Below are 12,310 nucleotides of genomic sequence, written 5' to 3' on the forward strand. Positions count from 1 at the left end.
TGTACATGCTGATTATAGCCTATTCAATTCTAACCTAAAATCTTGATGTAGTCTATCATCAATTTTACCCAAGAATTTTACTGCATTAGTTATTCTAAAGAACAGCATGGTAACATGGCTTATAGTTTGTGGGTAAAACCAGAATGTTAGGGTGTATTGACTTATTCAAACATTTGTCATGAGCCTGTTTGTTTATATATTTTAAAAAATTTAAATTTTTACTCAAATTTGGTTAATCTTTGGTTGTCTTTAAAAAAAACTGCATATCCGCAAATATTAAAACAGCAAATTATGTTGCTGTGATCAAGTGTTTGTATTCCTGGCAATGACTAAAGCCAACTTATTATAATGGGAGCAGTCTAGTTTGCACAACTCTCTTGCTGTACATACAGTGTCACGTGCACTGCATAAACACTGTTCTGCAGAAGGGAGAGGATTTCGATTGTATTTGCCACTAAATAAATGAAATAAATAGAAAAGTAATGTGTGTCACATAATCAAAAGAGTAACTCATTATGGTGTATATTCAAAAAGTAACATGTTGCTTACCACCACCACCACCCACCATCGCTGACCACCAGTATTAAACCACAATCATCTGATTCGTCTGAACTCAACACCAGAGATTTGACAGCAGCAAAGCTTACTGGTGGCTCAGCAAGCAGACATCCAATAGAAGGACACTCTTGTGGTTGAGAGAGAATCTTCCTCCCCTGTACACCCAATCATCCTCGAGTCACTGCTGATCTCTCCAAGAACCCTCCAATCCCTCTCTTTCCCCCCATAATTAAATGTGCACTTCATTAATGTAAATTGAGGAGCTTTAATGCCCTTGTTGAAATTCTGAAGAAAGTGCTGTGGCCTCGCGAAATGCTCAGGCATCATTGCAAATTAGATTAGGGACCAAGAAAGGCAGTAAAATTAGAATGATAATGGTTGATATGGCTGCCTGACAGGCATGACTATTCAAGGATCAATGGGACATAGAATGCCTCGCAAAAGCCCACTCTCAAAGGCTTGGACCCACGTCAGCCTACAGATGTGCCTTTTGGAAGCACTTTAAATTAGTTTAATTTGGTAAATGGTAGGGATTTAGAAGCTCTTAGCCTGCCTGTAACACGACAAGAATATATTGAAATGTTTTGCTATTCTTTTATTAGCATAAAATTAGATTGATGGTGATTTGCATTCCCAACGAGTCTACTTTTTTGTTAATTTACTTTTTCTTTTAAATTTAAAATAGCATTTTCATCCATATCTCATTCCTGGTCTTTTGAATGAACCGTTTTTCCAAGCTGCATTTCATTCTTCTTAATCCTTTTAAGGATGGGAATGGAGGTTGATTTAATTCAAACCAATCTCATCAAACACACCAATTACAAGGTAATTTTGATTAAAATCAATTGCTGAAAAAAAGGCTAAGGACATTTCATTGCAATTTAAGATTAATTTCTGTTTTTGTAAATCTTAACCTATCCCTGTCAAAGCTGCTAAAGAATTACGTTGAACCTGAAGTTCATGGTTTTGACAAACAAAAGTGGTATAAAACAACTTACACATATAAAGACAAACTGCCACTGGCTCAGTGGAAGAAAAGTCACTGGAAGCCTACCACATTTGGCTACCAGTGGGAGAATACAGACTGCTTCTTTTAATTTGGCTCCTGTTCAGACATCTGACATCACTGACTTTGTTTACTCTCTTGGTAAACAGCAACACTGTTGTGGTGGGGTTTTGAAAAGCGAGAAGCCATGCTTGAGTTGATGGGGGTTGTTTCAGAGGAAGTGACTTTTAACTAGTTTGGTCTTTCGCCACTTAGAAAATGCAAAGAGAGGGATTACACAAAGATCTACTTCATTGTAAAGGAGTGGAAGATATGCACTTTGCTTATGGTCATTATGTTGCACATATTTAAATTTATGCCAAACTGCTCAAATCAATTCAAAAGTAATTAGTCTACATATAGATGTTTTCTCAGGTAACCTAAAGTTTGACCTTTATGTGGTAACACCTAAATTAGTTATTACATAAATATCAGCATTGATCAATGTTTAGTTTTTTTAGTTTTTTGGTAACTTTACAGTGATTTATAAGGGTCTAATCAGGTAGAAAAAGCTCTTCAAGGTAACAACTACACATTTGTACTTAATGCATTGCATTGTATGTAAAGAAATTGCAATTGCAGTGGTAATCAATTATGCTTTATTATATATACATTAAACTGTATATATACAATGAAACAATGAAAATCCAATTAATGTTTTAAAAATGTTTAGTATATCAGATTTGCATAGACTGCATTTAAAAATCAATTAAATGAATGAATGCACACCTTACATTGATGGTTTTACCATCTTTGGACAAATCTCCAACCAATTAAATCCTTCTTTGATGCAGGATGCAACACATGCCCAGAGAATCCCCATTAATGTTCCCAGACTCACGCCACAGAGGGAGATCTTCATGAACAAAGCAAGCTCATCTATAGGGCAGCAGGTCAATACATGACCATTCGGCCTCAGGCTACAGAATGAGCAAAGCCATCGCAGCTCTCTGGCAGAGTTTTGCAAGAACACAGGTGTCAAGCCACCTGTAGATAATCTTGAAATGCCAAATAGACAGGTGAAATAGCCACAGATCTTGTGACATTTTTGTCACTTTGTATGGGGCACACAGCACCTAGTCAGTAAACAATAATGCCTACCTAAACACTTACCTACTCTAAACTTACCTAAACTCCCTCGCTTGCAGGAAACCCAAAACATTGACGTGAATTTGTTTCTTCGGACGGTTCATGATGTAAGTGAACTGGTTAAAATTAACGATTCAACAATTCAGTTCTATATGAAGCATTGGGATGTCCTGTTTATTTTTCGTGAATCTGTTCATTTGGATGATTCATATGAACCAGTTAAAATAAACGATTCACCAATTCATGTGTGCCCATGCATAGAAGTCACTGCGTCTTCTTTTTTTAAGCTAAATATTTAGATAAGCAGCTGTCTATCTTCTTAACTAACTTAAAGCACCCGATAAATCAATAATAAAAAACTGTTAATTATACACAATGTGTGTCGAACAACGGAAAGTCGAAAGGGACAATAAAGTGTTTTTTTTTTTTATTATGTTTTAGTGTTAAATGCATGCAATTTCTGAACTTTGAACATATCTGAAGCTGAGATAAAAGTTAGTGAGACCTTTAAGTTTTAGTTTGAGTAATATTTAAAGATTTACTGTATATAAATGACATCTCATGGATGTAACATTTCAACTTTTATTTATAAAGTGTATTATATTCAAATACTTATCAAAGGATGGCCCCATATGTGTCCAAGTAGGTCTGGGCTAAGGCCCGAATATCCAATGACCCTAGAACTGCCCCTGGCTCTCACTGTCAAAGGCTACGTTTTATTCAGTGCGAATTTAGTAGATAAGTTTAATGATGTTGCTATCCTAATTTACTCTAACCCTAATTGAAATCTTCGTTGTTTTTGCTACAGATAAATTATGTAGAATTTATAATAGAATTAAGTAAAAGGCTATCATTTGATAGTTATTTAAATAAAAAAATAAAAAAATTTATAGCTTCAATGTAGTTAATTACTTTATGTTTGATGCTCTTAGTGTAGTTACTTTTCCAAAAGGGTAGCTTTACTGTTTTTTGAATGGCTAGGATATATTCACTGCATTTTCAATAGAAGCCAGTAGGTTTACAGGCCAAGTTAGTCAAATCCAAAAACAACCCGTGATAATAGTTTATTTGATTTTTGGAGTAAACATAAGTAGCCTATACACTAAAGCTTATTTATTTTTTGTTTTATTTATTTATTTATTTTATCTGATCTTGCCTAGGGCACCACTTTTTCTTTTTTTTTTTTCAATAGTTAATAGCCTTTACTTTTCATCACAGCTATATTTAATTCAATCTAATTTAGATGTTACCACATTTTTAGGTGACCTGGCACAATGTTTTTGTTGTTGTTTTACAGTGTGTAAGATAAACAAATTTATGCTACCTTGAGAAATGTTCCATGTATTCTATTAATCCACATTGTCAAGACAACAATCTAAATTACTATAAAAATGCAATGAGTAGATCTTAACACTTCCATTAAGTAAAATGATTTTGGAGCCTGCTCTTCTAAAAGGGCAGCAGAAAGCTAATGAGGCCCCTGTAGGAAGGGGAGCCTCTATAACCGGCTCTGTAATTAATCAGCTTCCCCTCTGATTATGGTGTCCATCAACAAGAGACACACTGCTGTTTGCTTCCACAGGTTGAGCCTTGGAATTGGACACTTAAATTAAATCTTCAATTGATGTTTCCAGTGATGAAAGAATTGAATCTCTGCAGGTTACTATATGTCTGAATGATGGTTTAAATCAGATCAAATTAATTACATTAGACACAATTCCTTTCCATGCCCTCCTAGTTTTCAAACCTTGGATTACCCATGCAATTATATTTCTATTCCTTTATTCCGTCTTGGTCTCTCCCACCCCCCTCTCAGACTCTCTCCGGCAAGGATGCATGTCCTCCATGAGCTGGGATCAATGTTAAAAAGTGGAATTAGTCATTCTAAATCATGCAGCAGTGGTCGAAGGGATGGCCTCCAAAAATCATTAGACAATCATGTATTCCTATTGATTTATTTAAAGTACCTGGAGTGAAAGCAGATTAAACAGCAAGTAAAAGGAAGCTAATGCTGATTAAATGGCAGTGGGATGGGAGGTCCTTGGGGTATGTTTTTGTCATAATCAGTAGGAAACAATACTGCTGCAATCACTGGTCCAAACAGGTCTATTAAGGGCCCTTTATTTGACATATTTATGTATTTCAAATACCGGAGAGCACATTAAATTGAGTTTACTCACAGCACCTTTGCATCTAGTTGTAAGTGTCCAACAAAGGACGACATGGATCATCCCACTACTGCTTTTCTGATGGATATTCGTCAAGATCACAAAGTAATGCAGTTCTCCACAATACCGTTTTAATATGTTTACAAGCATCTGTTTCCATATTACATTGTAAGAATTCAGAGTGCAACATACAATCTTGATTCAATAAGTTACATTATCTTTCAAGCGACTGTAAAGACATATGGCTGTTTTGGGTGGCTGTAAAAAAAATTCTTGTGATGACTTTAATTAGGTTATGTTCTACAGTAATGAACTAAAATTTGGCATAATGTAACACAAGAGAAGTAAAGCAGACATATTTAAACAGCTGTGAGTCAACAGTGCCTTCTCTCTGATATGGGTTCTGTCCTCTTCACTGTTTGACCACAGTCTCCAAGCCACACATCACACATAAGTCAAACAGAGCAAGCCAGTACAGTCTTGTTTGAGCATTTCCCCCCTCCAGTCCTTTTCTTTTAAAACATCTTAATAGAAATTAATTTATTTGGTGGTTGGTGGGCTGAGGTGCACAACTACACTAGTTTGTTCTACAGATTTCTAATGAAACATAGTTATTTGGCTAATATATAGGATAGCTAATTAACTATGTGCCAATATTATTGTTGTTATTATTTATTTATTTATTTATTTATTTCAATTTTTTTGTAAGAGGTTGAAATTTAAACCCTTAAAGTCTCAGGATGATTCCAGGTAATGTAGTTCTGCACTGAGCTCAGGTAAAGTCATACAATCTGAAAAGTCATTTGTCCATTTTTCCCACCTTGAAAAACAGATCACCACATGCTGACCATGACAAAACCAGAACAAAGCAAAAAGTCAATTCAACTTGAATTAAACCTGAGGTAACAAAGAAAAATCAGGTCATTTTTAAAGAAGAGAGAGAGAGTGCATGTATACAGATGGGCAATGTCAGGATTTGACATATCATGGTTATGCCTGAGATCAACTCTGCAGCACAGCCTGCTTGTGTCAAGCCATTGCACAAAGATCAATACTTGTTCAGCACAAACATACAAAATCAAAGCCCGTTCATGAGCCAGCTTCTCACGTGCCTTGAGGATCTACATTGACAGCAGAATGGAGCACTGGGTGGGCTCCATGAGGAGGGTAATCAATGAGGCAAAGGGTTGAGATCTACTGATTTACTCCTTCTGTGGGTTGATTAGGCTTTGGGGACATTTGAGCAAGCAGAAATCACTACAGCTGAATTCGTAATCCATATTAACATCAGCTCCGGAAAAAATTCAGATGTGATTCACCTGGTGCATGTGCATAAATCATCATGCAAATTGATGGAATTCAACTTGTACTTATTTTAAATGCAGCTGAATTGAAAAGGAACATCGTGTAGTTGCAGTTTTATCAACTGAGTTGTGTTTCGATATACAGTAGGGTTCCAAAATATACATTTTCTTCTTATTATTATTTTTTATTTTTTTTATTTTATCAATTATATTATTACCATAACAATTTGAGTGAAAAGTTACATTAATAATTAACATTAGTACTAGTAATATTAGTATTATTAATAAAATAGCACTTGAGCAGGCATGGACTTCACAAGCTTGTGCAAAACCTGATGATCTAGATTACCCAGCATATTTTGAGATTGCTTCAAAGAGCATCTTGTGTGCTACAATGGAGGCAAGAAAATCTGACCTTTTCTAAAAAGGTGTCACAAATTTGCTTATTTGATTAATGGCCTGAATCTGAAATATTTCTTATCACATCATGATCTTTCTTGGTTTTAAATGTAAAAAAAAAAAAAAAAATGTAACTTTTTGTTTATTTCCAGGTTTAAATTGGATTGTAAATTTTCAAAGTGGTCTCGACTTTTTTTGACCCCACTTTGAGTTTTATCTAGGAAAGGCTGAGATCAAAGGAATATTTAGGGCATGTTTAATCCAGGTATTTGGCTTTACTCACTGTTTTTAATTTGCTTCGGTGCCCTTTTGTTGACAAAGGTAAACTGATGACAGTTTAAAAAAGCCTGCATTCAGCCATGTGAAAAAAAAAAAAAAAAAAAAAAAAGATGTGTTGACCCTTCCTAGATTGAATTTAGCACAAGGCTGGATAGCAGCAGTTCCAGGCATGATGGATTATTGTAATGACCACCTCTATGGCCTTTTTGTCATGTTTAAATGGCAATACATTTAAGCAGAAAGAACAAACCACGCATTTGAAGTGTAAATAAAATGTACCTCATCAATGATGTGCATAATAAAGGTGCACTTGGTATTTTTTCCTAATTAAAAAGTTTTATACCTAAAGAAATTAATAGTGCTTTTTCAAAAAAAATGGTTGTGGTAGTGGGGGCGTGGTTGAGCGTCGGCTTGCGAATGGAGAGAGAGATCGGGAGATGAGAACGGTAAGGGTCATCACCTGTCAATGTTTGTCTCTAACAGCAGTGAGACTGGAGATGGAGTTAAAAGCAGGCCTGATGCCAGTAGAGGGGAGAGACAGAGAGCCCTGCACATGCACCCACTGAAGCTGCATGATTGTTAAACTGAAAAGCTATTTTTTTTAGTTTGAGTGTGAAAATATAACTTACCATTTGAGTTGAAGTTTCCGTCCTCCGCTTCCTCCTTCTCAGTACGTATAGGTGCTGAAACCCGGGACTTTGGAGGAAGAGCTACTGCCATGGAATCCTCACCACTGGGCGAAGTCATCCGAGCCCTTGCAGACATGTAACAGACGCAACATCCGGCCCTCCTGGCCCAGGAGCAATGCTTCCAGGAGCTCCTTCTAGCTCAAATGGAGGAATGGCGGGCATTACGGGGCCTGATACCCCAGAAGCCCTCAGCTGCAACCCCAGAGGCAGTGATGACCATGTCCCAGCTTATGTTGACCAAGATGGGGCCTCAGGATGACCCCGAGGCATTCGTGGGGCTCTTTGAACAGACCACGACTGCCTCCAGATGGCCGTGAGCCGAGTGGGCAATTTGGCTGCTTCTGCTGCCGTCCGGGGAAGCCCAGCTCATGGCTCAGCAATTGCCCACAGACATCCGAGTGGAGTATGAGTTCCTGAAGAAAGCGATATTACAACGGGTTGGCCGCACTCCAGAACAACATGCCAGCAGTTTTGCTCCCTCACGCTCGGCGAGGTCGGCTGCCTGTTTGTTTATGCCCAGCTGCTCCGTGATGCCTGCCAGAAGTGGATCCGGGCTGGTGAGGAGTGCAACACCGAGGTGGTGATCGATCTGATGGTGTTGGAGCAATTCATCACTCGTCTGCCAAGGGGAACCGCAGAGTGGGTCCAAAGCCATTGCCCAGCATCACTGGATGGTGCCTTCCAGCTGGCAGGGGATCACATGGCAGCCTATCCGGGGGCCGACGAGCCCTCGTCATCATCTCTCTCTTCTCTCTCTCTATCTCTCTCCCCTCCCCTTCAGGCCGCCCCCGATCGAGCTGGAACGTACCGCTTACCTGTGAGTATTAGGGGGGTATATACCAGGCTTTGGTGGATTCGGGTTGCAGCCAAACCTCCATCCATCAATGCCTTGTTCAAGATGAGGCTTTGGATGTGAGTGTTTGGTGTTTGGACCGTTTTCACAAGGTGAAGGTAAGGTGTGTGCATGCAGATATCCACGATCCGGTAGTGACCATAACAATTCAAATCCAGGGGAAAAAGCATAGTGTTGAGGTGGCGGTTAGTCCCCGTCTCACCCATTTGCTAATCCTGGATATGAATTGGCCAGTGTTTACCACGCTATTTAGAGAAATTTGTGCGGGTGGGCCCTGTAACAAAGAATCTCGGTGTGGGATTTGTGTTCCGTCTACGTCAGCTCCACGTCAGAGTGATGTAAGGGAGGGGGAAGTCTCTACTTCCCCAGCCCTTAGAGGATTCCCCGCCGGGGATTTCCCTCTGGAGCAGACATGAGACCCTTAGGCATGCCTTTGACCAAGTGAAAGTGATTGATGGTCAACGTCTTCAGCCAGACATCACACTCTCATATCCATATTTTTCTATTATAAATGACCTGTTGTATCGAATGACGCAGGACGCTCAGACAAAAGAGGTTACAACACAGTTGCTGATTCCAAAGAGCCATTGGGAAATGTTATTCCAGATGGCTCATCATAATCCGATGGCTGGTCATTTAGGGTGAGAAAAAAACACTAAACCATCCAACGGCCCTTTTCTATTGGCCGGCAATTCACAGGGATGTTCACAGGTGGTGTGCGGTATGCCGTGAATGTCAGCTGGTGAATACGCCAGCCACCCCAAGAGCACCTTTGCACCTGCTTCCTTTGATTGTAGTCCACTTCGAAAGAATTGGTACAGACCTTGTCAGGCCATTAGAGCAGACAGCACGTGGACATCACTTTGTGTTGGTTCTGGTGGACTACGCAACGCGATATCCGGAAGCAGAGCCTCTATGCAACATTTCAGCATGTAGTGCTGCGGAGGCACTCTTCATAATTATCTCCTGAGTGGGTATTCCGAAAGAAATCCTCACTGATCAAGGCACTTCTTTCATGTCACGTACAGTACATGAGTTGTACGAATTATTGGGAATTAAATAGTTTTGGACAAGCATATACCACCCAAAAATGGACAGCTTGGTCGAACGGTTGAATAAAACCCTGAAAAACATGATTCGTAAGTTCGTGTACAAAGATGCTCAGAATTGGGATAAGTGGCTTGAACCCCTGTTATTCACAGTACGAGAGGTCCCGCAAGCCTCCACGGGGCACTCCCCATTTGAATTATTGTATGGGCATAAGCCTCGCGGGGTCTTAGATGTCGTGAGTGAGAACTGAGAAGAGGGATCTTCAAACAGCAAAAACGAAATTCAATACGCTCTTGACCTGAGAGCAAAACACCACACGTTGGGGCAGCTATCACAGGAGAATTTGCTACAGGCTCAAGAATGTAAAAGCCAGCTGTATAACAGGGGAGCGTGGCTACGGGAATTTACACAGGGAGATAAAGTCCTTGTATTACTACCCACATCAAGCTCTAAATTACTCGCAAAGTGGCAAGGGCCCTTTGAGGTCACACAATGATTCGGGGAGGTCGATTATGAGGTTAAGCGAACGGATAGGGGCGGAGCATAGCAAATTTACCACTTCAACCTCTTAAAACCGAGGAGGAAGGCTGTTCCTGTGTCTTTGGCGATGGTGGTTCCGGAGAGGGAGGAGCTCAGGTCAGAGGTGAATGTAAAAGCCAATCGAGGTGCCCCGGTTACTTGCGGAGACCACCTCTCACAGTCGCAAGTCATAGACATGGCCCGGTTGCAAAGAGAATTCTCTGACGTGTTCTTGCCCCTTCTGGCAAATCTATGACAAACCTCATAGAACACCATATCAAAACAACCCCCTGGGTAGTGGTAAGCAGTCGTCCCTACCGATTACCAGAGCACAAAAACAAAAAAGTTGTTCAGGAAGAATTAAAGGACAATGCTGTGTCTAATTTGACACGTATCCAATGCCTCGTATTGATGAACTGCTCGATTGGTTGGGCGTGGCTCGCTGGATTTGACAAAGGGATATTGGCAGATCACCTTAACACCAATGTCCCATGAGAAAATGGCCTTCTCCACACTGTTTGGTTTACACCAATTCGTGACCCTTCCTTTCAGTTTGTTTGGGGCGCCGGCTACATTTCAGGGCCTTATGGACCGAGTCCTCAGACCGCACTCCGCGTACGCCGCTGCCTATCTGGATAACATCATTATATAAAGTAATGATTGGCAGCAGCACATGCAGCATATGAGGGCAGTTGTGAGGTCGCTGTGGCAGGCAGGACTCATGGCAAACCCCAAAAATTGCACAATTGGACGACTAGAGGAACGGTATCTAGGGTTCCACTTGGGTCAAGGGCAGTGGACGGAGCCATGCCAACAGGCTTTTATGCAGGTGAAAGCTGTGCTTTGTGGTGGGTCATTGTTACATGCTCCTGATTTCTCTCTCCCTTTTTTCACAGACTGACACATCGGACAGGGGGTTCGGAGCCGTGTTGTACCAGCAGGTCGAGAGGGTGCTGTACATCAGTCGGAAGCTCTTGGCGAGAGAGTCGAGGTACAGCACCACTGAGAAGGAGTGTCTGGCCATCAAGTGGGCGGTTCTCATCCTTCAGTATTACTTCCAGGGACGGCTTTCACCCTCTGTTCGGACCACGCCCCGCTCCAGCGGCTCCATCGCATGAAGGATACCAATGCGCGGATCACCCATTGGTATCCATTTAAATTCTAGGTGATTCACAGGCCAGCGGCGCAGATGGCTGTTGCAGAATTCCTCTCTAGGATGGGGGAGGGGGGGGGGGCGGCTCCCTGGCCTGAGTAGGGTGGTGGGGGTATATGATAGTGGGGGTGTGGTCGAGCGCTGGCTAGAAACTGGGTAGGCTTAAGTTTAGTCTTTATAAAAAGATTTAATGAGATCCTTTATCTCTGTATAGTATCATGCGGAAAAAGTGTCAAATGGCAGGTTGTCTTTAACCATCTCTTCACATGGTAAAAGAACTCTTCCATCACACTAATGAATTTGGAAAGGGTTTAATGAGATAACCAAGGTATGTGGAAGAAATTACCTTCTCATAAAAATGTCTGAAAGATTTAGTTTAGCTTTAACATAGTGTTTGCTAATTAATGATTTTTCATGTGGCTGAGTATCATGGGTGAGGAGCTGATACGAGCGTCTTCCTGTGAGAAGCACTGCAGTTGCTGTCGTTTCAGAATCTCCTGGTCAATATATTTGGGAGCTCAGAGGTATGAGTCTCTGCTGGCCTTATCTTCTGCCCTCCTCCCTCTTAACACCAGTGATTGAGTGCTGGATATTAGACCCTCAGGCCACCACAAACACACACATAACACACACGGACATACACACACATCACACATATATTATCCGGGCTGAGAGCCATGGCCGGTTCCCACATAACTCATGAGGAACTAGGAATGAAAGAGGGAAAATCTGGTCTTGACACAGTTAAAACACAGACATGTTATGCAAATGCGGCCCTCCATTTAATTATATATACATATTGTATGCCTTATCAAAAATGTAAACAAATATTTTTGGGGCAAAATAAAGTGTTACAGTATTCAGACTGTTCAGTCATCATTTTTGCACTGCCTAATAAATCAATTAGCATTAGCCCAATAGCAATTATTGAATCAAATGTTTGAAAATAAATAAATACAATGCAATGTAGATTATATTAGTAAAAGTACACTGTAATCACTTAAAGGAATTAAGGTAATACTTTATAATAATGGTCTGTCATTAATAAACTATGCAGGAATTAATGCAGGATTAATGAGTAGTACTGCATTAACACTTTAATTACTACTATTAACTAATATGGAAACATGATTAACCAATCAGTAAGTAATAGTGAACTGATGACTGAGGTAGTTCAATGTTAGGTAAACAATAATTACTGAAT

The sequence above is a fragment of the Myxocyprinus asiaticus genome, chromosome 40, assembly GCF_019703515.2.
Source record: "Myxocyprinus asiaticus isolate MX2 ecotype Aquarium Trade chromosome 40, UBuf_Myxa_2, whole genome shotgun sequence".
NCBI classification, from domain to species: domain Eukaryota; kingdom Metazoa; phylum Chordata; class Actinopteri; order Cypriniformes; family Catostomidae; genus Myxocyprinus; species Myxocyprinus asiaticus.